The sequence below is a fragment of the Lissotriton helveticus genome, chromosome 6 (genome assembly GCF_964261635.1).
Source record: "Lissotriton helveticus chromosome 6, aLisHel1.1, whole genome shotgun sequence".
NCBI lineage: Eukaryota > Metazoa > Chordata > Amphibia > Caudata > Salamandridae > Lissotriton > Lissotriton helveticus.
The window spans coordinates 921,857,123-921,872,194 of NC_136067.1; positions in this window are offsets into that span (position 1 = coordinate 921,857,123).

The following is a 15,072-nucleotide window of genomic DNA, read 5'->3' on the forward strand; positions in this document are numbered from 1 at the left end:
AGCCTTGGCCAAACTCCTGAGACGGCTCCAACGCATCCAGAACACCTCTGCCTGCCTGATCCTTCACATCCCTCACCGCAGCCACATCACACCCCACCTGAGAGATCTGCACTGGCTCCTGGTCAACAAGTGGATAACCTTCAAGCTCCTCACCCAGGCACACAAGGCACTCCACAACACCGGACCAATGTACCTCAACATACGACTCAGCTTCTACACCCCCACCCGCCAGCTCCGCTCCACTGACCTCGCCACAGTCCCCCACTTCCGAAGAGCGACCTCTGGTGGCAGAGCATTCTCCCACCTCACCGCCAAGACCTGGCACACCCTCCCCATCCACCTACGGCAGACCCAAGACCTGCTGACCTTCAGAAAACTCCTCAAGACCTGGCTTTTCGAGCCGTAGCAGCATTCCCCACCCCAGCGCCTTGAGACCCTCAAGGGTGAGTAGTGCGCTTTACAAATTATATGATTGATTGATTGATTGATTAGTGTTGATGTCACTGTGTCATTTAGATGGAAGTTGAAGTGACTGAGAAAAATGTAGTTGTTGGAGTCAATGGTAAGTGGGGCGATGAAGTTGCAGATGGCTGGACGGGGTCCTGAAGGGCAGAGATGGTGGTTTTACTGTCTGTTTGGAGTCAGAAGTTGAGGTGTTCCATGTCTGGGGTGATGTAATCATTTGTGGTGGTGCAGTATATGGATTGCTTGTGTATGATGGCGATCCCTCCACCTGGCTTGTTGATGCAGTCGTGGTGGGCGATCTTGATTCCTTCGGGTATTGCAGTGCCAATGTTGGGCATGGAAGTGGGGCTTAGCCAGGTCTCAGTGAGGATTTTGGGTGTGAGGGTGGAGATAAGTTCCCAAATCTTTGTGGTGTGTTTGTATAGTTAGCGTGTGTTGAGCAGGGGGTATGTAAGTTGGTGTTTTTGTTCAGGTGGTGTCTGTGGTGTGTTTATGGTGGGGCTGGTCAGGGAGCTGGTGTGTGTGTTGTGGCAGGTGAATTGGCTGTGAGTGCTGGTGAAACATCCTACTGTGGAGCGTGGGTCGTCATGATGGCAGTATTTGTTGCAGCATCCGGGGTTGAGGGTGAAGATCTCAGCTATAATTTATCTTCAGGAGCGGGAGGGCCAGGGGTCGTGGTACTGGTCATGGTCCAGGCACACCAACTGCGCAGTGTTAAGTGTGTTCATTAAGTAGGTCCTGGAGAGGCAGATAAATCCGGGTGGGAAAACTCAGGCAGTGGTGGTGTCACTGGATCAGGCTGGAACAAGCAGGAACTGGAGGACATGGGCAAGTGGCAGGCGAGGTGCCCAGATGACAGTTCATAGCTCAATGTGCTCTTTTAGAAGGATAATAACATATGAACTGGATGTAAGAAAAAGCTCTCAGTGGCAAAAGCAGTAGCCCATTGATACTGATCTGCATGTTACCTGTTGTGCTTTGTAGAAGGCGCTGTAGCCCTCTGTGCTGCTGTATGATAATACAAAACTGTGACTAGACAAACCACATATCTCTCCAGCTCTCCACTAGAGTTATCTTACCATTAATATTTCCTATAATTGCTGGGCACACAAAGAGCTCTACAACAGGTGCCTTAATCACAAGAAATATTTTTCATTTAATTACTTTATTCAAGTAAAACATATCCATAAAAGACAAATGGTAGAATCAATAAAACAATGAATATTTTAAAATGCTGACCAAATAAGTAGGCCTGAAAAGATTTACTATCACATTTGTCCTTTTTGTCAATGTCATTTAAGAAGAAAATATGTGGCATGACGGCCAGACTTGCCGATTCTGGAACTGCGGAACCAGGTTCGAGTCTCAGCGTTGACGCAACATCCTGTGATTCTGGGCAAATCACTTCATCTCCCCATGCATAAAAACCAATAAATGAATGTGTCCTTGTGTAATGTACCTGGGGTTCATGGAAAGCGGGCAAATACTTTTGGGTTCAGTGTGCACCATATAGAACTGCAAAACAATGTTGTAAAAAATAAACGTATAAGTTGACTGTCATACTCTACTTTTCATAACTACCTCCATTTTGACTCTAATATCAGATCCATGGTAACCATCTCCTGCATGACTACCAGTTTGATTTCACATTACACTACACCAACAGGCTGCTAGCTTGCACATCACAATTGATGCCCTCTTGGCACAGATGAAGATACCACCTACCTCCTAATATTGCTGGACCTCACATCTGCGTATGACACTATCAACACCCAACCTTCATATGCACCATGGACTTTTAATATGGTTCACTGGTAATGTCTTTCACTGGTTCCCCTTCTACCTTTCCAACCAACACCAATTTGTTCACATGGGTATCTCCAGGTCCCAAAAGATCCCTGTCTCCTGTGCAGTCCCCCAGGTCTCCATACTGTCTTCTTTTATCTGCAACCTTTACATGGACCTGCTTTGTGATTTACTCACAGATAACAGCATCAAGCTTCACGAATATGCTGATGATACAAAACTCGACTTGAAAGTCTCCTCTGCTTCAGCCATCCATCATCCAGATCCAGATGTCTAAAGGCCTAACCAAAGCTTAACCCAGCCAAGACAGAATTCCTGCCATTTTCCAAGAACAAAAATAAGATTCAGCACAATCCTCACTCAATGACATGAACCTTGATGGCTTGGAAGCCAACCTTTACCAAATGCAAAGCCACTTGCATTCACCCTAAATGCCAACCTCATCCTCAAGGAACACACTGCCAAACTTTAAAGATTGCTTGGTACCATGTTTCTCTCTTAAAGAAAGGCAAATCATTAATTCAGAAAGCAACTTTAGAACTGCTGTTCAAGCCCTCAAATTCTCACATCAGGATGTTGGTAATACTCTTCACCCTGGCCTCCCAGACACCACACTAGCATCCCTTAGAGACATCCTACATGCTGTAGAACATCTCATCCAAGGCCTGAAGGAATGTGATTACTTCACCCGCATCGTAATTGAACTCTTTTGGCTCTCCTTACTAGAGCACACCATCTTCAAATTCAAACTTCATTTACCCAGCTAAATGCCCCACTTATCTTGTAGGCAAGCTCACCATCTTTGGTGGTTGTAAGCACACCCAAAACCTAGACAGAATCATACCACAGACTAAGAAGAGGAAGGCAGCAGACCTTTTCCATATATGTACCCAGGATCTGGAATAACATTCATATATGCATCAGGACTGCCCAACAATGATCCAATCTCGGAAAGAGTTGGAGATTCACCTCTTTAAAGAACACTGCATCACATTGCATTAATTATCTACAACCAAGCTTCCTCTCATGTTATGAGTTCACTTTATGCTAGTCTTCGACCATGCACTCTGACGTGTTTTGGTTAGGTTTGCAATAGAAATACATTATACATACATGCATACTGTCTTTCAGCTTCCACACCTTGATGTCCTATTTAAGATATCCCAGAGTAAATATTTTACATTTTCTGCACTGACATGCATAAAGGGCTTTGGGTCAACCCTCTTCATCCATTGGGCTGTTCAGCTGTCGTTCACATTTTACTTTCATCCAGCACAGCATACAGCATAGGACAAAAAATGTGCACACTTCAGTCATTGATTCTCCTGCACTATAGTGACACCATTTTCCTGATCACATGTTATGTTAATGTTATGTTAAAAACTCTTCTAGAGTACTCGTACACTGATTGGTTTCTGTGGGCTATTTCCAGGAGTGGCCTGAGCCCTGGTGCTTTATTCATATGCCTGAGTAAAAAGCCATGCCTTGAGAAGTCTCCTAAATCTATTGAGATGGGTGCAGGATCTGATGTGAAGTGGAAGGGTGTTCCAAAATCTAGGTGCCAGCACTGCGAACCTGCATCCGCCAAGTTGCTTCAGTCTGTAGGGGGGGTATGACCAGGTGGTGTATATGGGCTAACCGCAGATTGTCGGTGGGTATATGTCTTTGATTAAGGCTAGAGATACATTTTTGGCTGGTGCTGTGTGGCGATTTAAAAATGAGGCAGGCGATCTTGAAGGCGCAGCGTTGTCATATGGGAAGTCAGTGCAGCTTCCTCATAAGAGGGGAAAGGTGTTGCCATCTTGGCTGCTGGAAAATCAGCCTAGCAGCCTGATTCTGCACAAGTTGCAGTCTTTTGATTAGGAATAATGGAAGGCCGAAGTATAGAGAGTTGGCGTAGTCATTGTCCGACATGACCATAGCTAAGAAAACCTGCACCAGTGTTTCCCTAGTGAGGAATCTACTGATTTTCCTTATCATTCTTAGCTGGAAGAAACAGGTAGAAATATCCGATCTGAGATTTCATAGTGAGGTCACCATTAATTGTGACCCCAAGACTCTTAGTTGAGGGGGGATCGAGTAGGGGGAGAACCCAGCTCAGCTGGCCAGAAGTACGAGCTTCACAGTTTCTGAATGCCCTTGTCAGAATCAGTTCGGTCTTGTCCGGATTTAGTTTTAAGTGGTTGCTGTTCATCCAAATAAGGATGTGCAGCATGGTCTCTTGGAATTCGGACCCAGAGACAGGAGTGTTATTGATGGTGAACAGTAGTTGCAGATCGTCTGCATAGTTAAATGCGCACACCTGCCTTTCTTTCAGAGACTGGATCAGTGGGAGTAAGTACAAGTTGAACAGGTGCGGGGATAGTGATGATCCCTGAGGTACTCCACATGTTATTTTCATATTAGGAGCAGTAAAATGGGATAAGCGAACCGACTGAGAGCGGTCTTCCAGGAATTACATTATCCAGCTGAGAGCCGAACCAGAGTCCTGCATCTCTGACACGGGCCATTAAAATACTATGGTCACCCGTGTCAAATGCAGAGGAAAGATCCAACAGCACCAAGGTCTGGGAGAGGCCTGTATCAGCCTCCTTCCAAAGCTTGTCCTCTACAGTCAATATTACTGCCTCTGTCGATTGGGAAGGGCGGAACCCTGATTGATGGGGGTCAAGGTATTCAGACTGTTCAATAAAAGAACATAGGGATTTTGCCACATGAGATTCTAGTATTTGGTCTTCCAGGAATTACATTATCCAGCTGAGAGCCGAACCAGAGTCCTGCATCTCTGACACGGGCCATTAAAATACTATGGTCACCCGTGTCAAATGCAGAGGAAAGATCCAACAGCACCAAGGTCTGGGAGAGGCCTGTATCAGCCTCCTTCCAAAGCTTGTCCTCTACAGTCAATATTACTGCCTCTGTCGATTGGGAAGGGCGGAACCCTGATTGATGGGGGTCAAGGTATTCAGACTGTTCAATAAAAGAACATAGGGATTTTGCCACATGAGATTCTAGTATTTTGGCAAAGTGGGGAAGCAGAGAGATTGGTTGATAGTTAGTCAGGGTCAAGGGGTCAGTTACAAGTGTAAATCTGCCTAAAAAAGTGCACTTCAATGCACGGGTTTTTGGGTCAATACTTCATTTTGTCAAAATCTTTTTCTTCATTTTTTGTTATTTTTGTGTGAAGTTTGTGTGTTTTACATTGTCTTCACATTACACTAGCTCAAAGTTAATAGTCCCTTTTCTTTCAGCCACTAAGAATCATATCATGTGATGTGCATTAAAACCAAAAATGGTTTAATTGTCTGTTCTAAGTACACCTGTGTGCTGGGAAGCATCTGCAGTAGTCTATTAAAATGACATTCAAAAGTTTTTTTTTATTTGAAGCTTGCATTGCAAAGATATGAAGCTACCTTTTAGGCAGCAGCATGTTTTTTCTCTTTCTTTTTATTGCATGTGCTTGCAACAAAACATGTTAAAAAAAACTTTGTATCAGATTGCCAATGCCAGAAATATTGGTTGTGCCAATGGTTATTATGGAAGTGTTATTCCACAGTCTGCACAAAATAAAGCATATTTTATTCTGTTCTTTATGTTCAGCTTTGAGATGTAGCACAGAGATGGTGGTTCTCCCACTGCCACTCTCGCAGTTGTTTATCAAACCCAATTAGAGCCCGTCAATAATGGCGCTGTTATCGACCTCGCTTTTAAACACTGCAAGTCTTCATAACCTTGCAGCGAATTGATTAGGCTTTGGATGAGTGGCATTTTTCCCGCCTGATCAAAAAGCGCCTGAAGTAAGTGAATGGTCTCTATGGAGAAAGACCCATACAAATTCAGTTTGACGCTCCGCTATAATGAAACTGGGACAATTACTGTATTTTCTATGGATAATTAGAGAGGAAACATGCGGGTCTTCCGCAGTGCGGAAATACTTCAACAGAGAGCCTGTCGCATACTGGCCTAGAAAACAATAGGTGATGCACAACCACAACCAGCTTTATGAGGGCCAGCCATTAAAAGGACTATGTGAGCCAGAGTCAAACCTGGGGATCTGCAACATCTGATACCCAATTAAAAGGCATGCCTATCAGCATTTACATCAGGGCCGGCTTTAGCGCTGGTGGCGCGCTGTGCGACAATGTTTGTTGGCGCCCCCCACCCAAGGACCACCTCCACCAGAGATTCTCTCACTAGCACCCTTTAACAGTGACCAACTCTCCATAACCACACTCTCTCAGATGCATTGAATTAGTTATATATAGCGCCACTCATACCAGTGTAGGGTGTCCAAGCACTTTGCATCATACACACATTACACAGAGACAATCGATCATATGGGTGTAAATCAGTGTATAGGGAATGTTACATAAGCCATGGGACTAAGGGGCAGATTTACAAGAACTGGCGCATCTCTGCATATTTGTAGGGATGCGCCGGTTCATTTCTGTGACGGAAAAATAGCCTTGCGCCACCATGGATGCGCCGCATTTACAATGCAGCGCACCATGGCGTAAGGACAGACAGATGCGTGAGGCATCTTTTGTCAGAAAGGCAACACATTGCTGGAGTCTTGTCATAAGCAGAACGCAACTCTAGCAATGGTCAGGAATGCCTATTCCGACCATGCTGCATCACTCCTTACGCCTACCTCAGGCTGGCGCAAGGTTTTGACGCAGAGGCGTCATAAAAGTCACTCAGTGAAATCTTGTAGATTTCACTTAGTCACTTTTACAAGGCTTCCTTGCGACGGTACGCCCACCCTGCATACATTATACCTGAAGCAGGTATAATGTAGTGCAGGTGCAGGGCTTTACATCGTGACGCATCTCCCTAGATGCGTCACATTGTAATTGTGTTGCATTGTGGTGCATTATTTACGACGACGCTGCGTCACAGACACTTCACTCTATTCTACTCCTGTCTAAACTACTCTACTATACAACACTCCACTCCATGGCTCTGCACCACTCCAAGACACTTCACTCTACTCTATGACACTCCACTCTATGACACTCCACGCCACTCTACTCCACACCACTTTGTGCCATGCCACTCTAGGACACTTTACTCCACTCTACGCCACTCAACACCATTCCACTCTATGACATTTCATTCTACAAAACTCTACTCCACTTCACTCTACGACATTCCACTCTACTTCACTCTACCCTACTCTATGACACTCTACACCACTCTGACACTCCACTAAACTCTATTCTACTCCACTCTACAGTACTCTACTCTATGACAATCTACGACTCTGCACCACTCCAAGACACTTTATTCTACTCTACACCACTCCACTCTATGACACTCCATGCCACTTCACTGTACACCAGTCTGCGCCAATCCACTCTGAGACACTTTCCTCCACTCTGCGCTACTCTACACAACTCCACTCTATGACATTTCACTCTACAACACTCCACTCTATGCTACTCCACCCACAAGCCACTTTACTGAACTCTACACCACTCCACTCTATGACATTCCACTCCACTCTATGACACCCTTCTCCACTCTGACACCCCACTCTATGACATTCTACTCCAGTCTACACCACTCCACTCTATGACACTCCACACTACAACTCTGCACCACTCCAAGACACTTTACTCAACGCCACTCCACTTCATGACACTCCACTCTACTCCATGATACTCCACTCAAAGGCCCTATACTCCGTTCCATGCCAATCCAGTCACTGACCCTCTACTCCACTGTCCACCATTCAACTCTACGCTTTGCCACTCCACTCTATGACACTCTACTCCATACCACTCTGTGCCCTTCCACTGTACACCACTTTAAGCCATTCAGTCTACAACACTTCACTCTACACCACTCATCTCTACACCACTTTACACCACTCCACTCTACTTCTCTCTACAACACTACTCCTTACGACACTTCTCCACTGTATGCCACTTCACTCCACTCTACGCTATCCCAGGATTTGCTACCACCATCGCACCTGTGATGTATGCTTATCAAACTCCAGCCAGTGCTCATGATTGCAGTCAACTCAAAACTGCTTCTTCTTTGCCTCCTATCTCGCCAATTATCCTTATGGTGACTCTTGGGACTGGTATAGACACTTATGAAGTCACTGATCATGCTTCTTGCCTCTAATGGATTTTATACCGAGTGGTGTCTGAGTGAAAGTGACTCCTCTTTGGTTGCAGGACTCCTCTTGCTGTCTTGGTCTTCATATCCACACTCTGAATCACTATTTCTATATCATAGCATCTTCACTGATGTTTATGAATGTCTGTTAGTGATGTGACAATCAGCCTGCTAGTACATAGCCGGGCCTGGATGTATATTGATGACAAAAAACTGCATAAGTGGTCTCTTACTCTACGAATGGATTGTTGTATTGGAATCTCAGAAACCTCTGGTGGGCAGCGGAAACATGTGAGCCTCTGTGCTTATTTGTTTAATTCTAAATTAAGCTCTGTGTGGCCATAGGGCATGAGCATCTTTGAGGCTGGCTCCAGAGATGCCTGTGCTGCTGATAATTGGAGACCTGGAAAGAGGAGAAGAGGGGCTTTTTAGGACTGGGGAACTGTTTGAACTATGCATCAAGAGTTGGTAAACCACTGCTACCACACAAGGTCATTAATGTGTCTGCTCTTCATGCCCAATAATAAAAGTAAAGCTTCATGGAGGTGGCATGCACATGGGCCCATCGATGTTACTTTTCTGTTTTAAAATTTGAAATGCAACCTGCTAGCTGGCTTTGTTTTTAGTGTGCGGTTTATTGAATCATCATCCTCTGAGTGGCGGTGATTCTGTGTGTTTGCTCAAACCTGTACACAACACAGTAGAGAGCAATTGTCATTCTTAGGCACACCCACCTTCCCAGACATGGCTTTTGTGTAAACATGCTTCTTACAGCAGGTAGCATTGGGGCTGGCTCCAAGCAGGAGCACCCACAACAGAGGCATAAGGGAGTATGAAATCTCTTCACTCCAACCTCCTTGGCACAGCAATTAGAGACAGACAAAAGAACAGGCCTGGCTAATAAACGTTCTCACCTCGAACAACAAACTATAGCCTAACACTTACACCCTCACCATATGGCAAAGGACCCTCACCCCTACCATCTTCCAAAGGACAGTGCTGAGGAAGAATCCACAAGAATTGTATCAATGTAGTCCTGTCCCCACTCCTCCCACTTCCCTGCCTGGATCAACCCCTCCCACCCACAGGGCAGGAATGAAGGCTATACATTTCTGTTCTCTGAAACGTCTTTTCACACCCCTCATCTTCTGCCATGCTAAGCCAGGGGAATCCAAATGGATCATTTTCAATACTGTCAGCCAAGCTTTAAGGGCGAACATTAAAATGTATCTGCTTCAGCGCATGCAGAATTTCAATGTTTACCTTGTTTTGCCCTCATATTTTCTCACGTTCTTGAGATCCACAAGATTAATGCTGCATTCAAGTGCTGCATAAATCTCTTGATATTTCCCAGTACATGCATCAAGTCATTACTTTACCCTTCCAACCCCATTGCTGATCAGCTGTTCTTGCTGAAGTGCTGGTTTAGTGGTGTTTGAGCAGTGGACCGAATTTAGTGCCTGTCAAACGTATCTAGTAGAGCACTATATCACATTCAAATAATGTTCCCCAGATTGCATGGTTTGTGAAAAGGACTTCTCTATATTCCTAAACCCTGCATGAAAACGGACCTTAATTTAAGATTTCAGATTGTCACCTCTCTTCAATGACATTTTCCTACTTCCCATCCCTGAACTCATTCTTTATCCAAACACGGCCTGCTCTGTCACATTTGTGCCTTAATCTCTATTATTGTATTTCTACAAATTGCCCACATCTCTTTTCAAAGATCATAACAAACTTCTTTGTTCCCTCTAGCTCATTTATTAATCTCACAAACCACCTACATGAACTCACATTTCCTTACTAATCATCACACCTATGTCCTATTAATTCCATGTAGCACAAAGAAACGCATGTGAATGCATGGAATGGTTTACTTGAGGGCTAGATTAATTCAAATACCTCTTATAAACAATAAACACTGGCCTAACCACTAACATTGGGCTCCTGGAGAAGCATGCTGCTTAGCGTAAAGTGCTTCACTGCCCTGTCTGGGGTAGTGAACATTATATAAATACAATTACAATTACTATTACTCCACTCTACACCAGTCCACGCCACTTTACTCCAATATACGCCACTCCACTCCACACTACTCAACAACACTCTACTGCATGGCACTTTACTCTATTCCACAACACTTTACTCTATTCTACAACACTCCACTCTATGACACTCCACGTTACGACACTCCACTCTACGACACTCCAATCTATGACACTCCAATCTACGACACTCTACAACACTCCACTCCACTTTATGACTCACTATTCCACTTAACGAGAGGAGTGGAGTGTCACTCTTTAACACTCCACTCCACTGTACGCCACCCTACACCACTCCACTCTATGGCACTCTTCTCTACGCCACTACACTTTCTGACACTCTACACTGTGACACCCTAATCCAATCTATGACACTCTATGCCATTGCGACACTCAACTCTATGACACTCCCATATACTCTACTTCCCAACACTCCACTCTACACCACTCCACTCTACGGCACTCTACTTCACTCTTCGACACTACATGACACTTTACTCCACTTTACTCTACTCTATGCCACTCCACTTTACATCCCCTCACTCTATGTTACACCACGTTACAAAACTCAACTCCACTCTGTGACACTCCATGACACTCTACTCCACTCTAAGACCTTCTACTTCACTCTATGACACTCTACAACAATCTATTCCATGACACTCCATTCCACGTTACTTTCCTCTATGCCACTCATTTTTAGCCGTGCTGAACAGCAACCACACTGGCGTACAAAATGGTTAAAACACAATGGTAAAGCCAATAGCTCTCGCATAGGCGAAACCTGAAGGCTTTACCAATGTTTGCATTATTTTGATATCTATTCCTGAAAGGGATAATCCTTCTGTTTCTCACTTGCTTTTGTGTTCTTCCTCTCATTTACCATATTCTCCATGTCTTCCTGACTGATACCCTTTGGTTGATGGTTATTATAAATCGCATAAATCTCTGTATGATGTGGTCTTTTCTAGTGACTTCTTGGCACCCAAAGTGAGCACACAGAAATTTAGGATGTGTTTTATGCCATTGAATTTGTCATTGAGATGGGGTGTGTGTGTAAGTGTATCTAAATCATTGGTGACACTGGAAACTCCAAAATTGTGTCCGAATCTTTAGCAGTTTAATGTTTGGGGTGGCTAGCATCCTGGCATTGTTAGCAGCTCGCCAGCAGCCAACATTTTCATTAAGGGCATATTTAACACCCATTTCTGGTTCAATTTATCTCACAGATGGTGAGACATTGTTCTCTACATCAGGTGCAGCATTCTCACCTCGCAAAAACAACAAGGTGATGGGTGGAATGCTTGAATTAATCTGAGCCACTGGTAATCACTTGGGGCCGCTTCCCAATCCATCATTTTTGCCCACCATGCCACCTCAGTTGGACCCAACCATGTGCAAATCCGTCTTGACTCTGCTCCTAATGGGAACAGTCCAGCCTGACCTGTCTGTCCAGGTCCTCCATGAACCTGAACACAAGGTTCTAATGACGGGTTTCGCCCTAGCTAGGGCTCTTCAGCCAGGTATAACTTGGTTCCAATGGCACAGTAAAACCAAGACCCATGTCTGGGAATACGCAGCGCACTTAGGGCATCAAATACGGATGAATGCTTGAATTAATCTCAGCCAATGGCAATCGCTCGGGCTGCATCCCAATACATCGTTTTTCGCCCACCATGCCACCTCAGTGTGGACCCACCAAGGTCCTGGGTTGCTTGTTCTCCACCCATTGTGCCAGCACATCACAGACCTGGCACATTGAGTCTAACAAATGAACATTACAACAAAGATGATAACAAAAGTTGATGCTGTGATGGATGATTTTGCTTCCAAATGTACACTGATTGGTTCGGTTGGTAGTCCAGCAATGCACCCTCTGCTATGCTGCCAACACATTTACCGCCTGATTCATCAAGCTAAATTGCACTCGCAAAGGGCAAGATTCTCAGAATCTTGCCTTTTGCGAGTGCAATTTTTGCATTTGGGATTCATCATCCCAAATGCAAAAGTCGCTGTTTAAGAATTCGCACATTTGCAAAGAATTGAATTTAAGGAATCTCTATTTGAGATTCCTTAAATGCAATTCATGAAGCATTTTAAAATTGCGAAAATGCAATTTTGGGCCGCTATTTACCGAGAGGTCAGACCTCTCGGTAAATAGCAAAAACTTAGAAAAATGCTTTTAAAAGCATTTTTCTAAGTTGAATGTTGCACACACACATGTCCTTTGGACATGTGTGTGCGCAACACCTGTTTCAATTTACATTTAAGGGGTGCTACAGGGTGTCCTTTGGACACCCCTGGCACCCATTCAATCGCTATCTTATTTGCGATTAGCTAATTGCAAATCGCAAATAAGGAATACTCCCCATTCATTCCTATGGGCCTTTTGGCCCTTAGGAATGAATGGGGAGTTATTCCTTATTTGCGATTAGCAATTTGCTACTCGCAAATAAGGAATGTGTAGGAATCGCTATTTATTTAGCAATTCCTACATGAATACCGTTTTGCGAGTCCTTAATAGCGATTCGCTATGAATCGCTATTAGGGGCTCGCAAAACGGCCCGTTGATGAATAAGGCTGTTAATGTTCTACTGTCAGCCTTTCTTATGAAGCTCACTTTTGCACCACAACATAAGCACAACATAAACATCTGAGACCTAATGAAAGGAGAATTCATTGCCAGCTACTCAAGGTCCCGACCTCATGTTGGATTTCCTTAAAACACTCCTACCTCTGACATTTAAATTATGGAAAAATTCTTTATCTCTCATGACACTCTTCATTTTCTAAAACTAAAGAACAAACCGTCATTATTTGAAACAGATTTTACACAACGTGTTCACCAGATTTACTTTTAGCACTCTGTGTTGGCCGAGGGGAAAGAATGAAAGGACCCTTCTTGTGGACCGAGAAGTGTTTTGCATCATATCAGCATAGATCTCCTTTGTCATAACAGCTCAGTTCTATCCACATTTGTGCTTCACACGTGTGTACAACATTTATCCACGGATGGAAAAGCTACATGCATTAATTACAAGCATTGCAGGGGCGCAACACACGACCTGCAGCCCCTGATGTGCAAGGGTGCTCCAGCCAGTCAGGGGCCTCCATGACCCTCCATGGGGCCCCCATTCAGCCGAAGGCTAATGAATATCTGGAGATATAGAGGGCCCCCTCTTCACAATCTTGGGGGGCATCACTTTGTTTTACGCCACTGGAATGCTCCTTTAAATCTATGATTGTTTTAGCTTTCTTGAACGCCTCCTGGCAGAGGCGTAGCTAGAGCTTGTGGCGCCCGGGGCTATCCCTCGGATTGCCACCCCTGGAGGGGGGGAGGTGCTGGGGAAAAAGGACGGCGAGCACTTGAAAGAGGTCCGAGAGACACGTAGTATTGCTGGTAATAGTTACCTTGATCATGCAAGTTGCATGCACATACTACATGACGCGGTCCAAGGCTACACAGTTGATTGAATACACCGGTGACTGGCAGTACAAGAGAGAACACACAGACAATTGCTTTCTTCCAGACTTGAAGTTCCACACCCCTCTTCAAAGATTGATTGCACACCTGCAGTGTAGGAAGAGTGAGATCATCGACCAGCTCTTTCCATATCCTCGGAGGTTAGGGGATCCAAGGGAGATCCCGAGGTAGTGGACCAGGTGATATCTAAGAAGGTGTCCTCCGAGATAGCATCACAGGTTAAGCCTGCCATCAAGGTTGTCAGCAGAGTCCTTTAGGGTCATAGGTTCACTTAGCACCGATAGTTCGGTAAAGCTCTGGTCACCAGTAGCTCTGAACAGTTTCTCAGATCAGGGGTGCTGTCTTAACAAATGTAATTATGTCCTCCAAAATATTGCTGATATTTTTATCAAAGAAATAAGCCAGATCATCACAGAGTTCCTAGGAAGATGTTACTTCTTGCTTTAGGCAATCCAAGTCTGTTAGTCCCCGAAGAATTTCAAAAACCTTTTTTGCCCCATTGTTGGCTCCAAGAATATTATTAGCATAAAATGGCTTTACCGACCTCTCTTTTATAATCACCTACTTACTCTTAAGACACTTTTTATCTGCATCGGAATAACCCCTAGGCCATTTGCCAATATGCATCAGCCAAACACTTCCATGCGTTACAACTCCGTGTCTTGAGGGCTGTATGGCTCAGCCTGCTGGAGGAGGCCTGAACATTTAAACTTTCCAGTGTTGGGTGTTACAGGAGAAAGGTTGGGCCCCCTGAGGCTGGCTTATGCTTTCTGGCTATTTGTTTATTAACTGGGGTGCAAGTTCTTGGAATTGCCCATGTGCCCGTAGTGTGTCCATCAGTGTTTTATAAAAGGGCAAGAAAGGCTCTTGGAAGGTCTGCCACTGAAATCAAGGGAGCGAGCTCGGGATCTGTGCCATGGAAAGAATGGAACTAATGTCAGTGCATGGAGGTGGAGGCTATTTAGGGTCCCGGCATCACTTTCAGGATGGGAAGGAACGGATACAGAGCCGCACCATGGAACCAATCAATGTGAAAGGGAATAGCTGAGAAAAAATCTCTGGATCCAGTCTGGTGCTGGGGAGTAGTTACAGGGTGAAGAAACTGCAGTTAAAACCATGACTATGGTGAAGCTCAAAGAT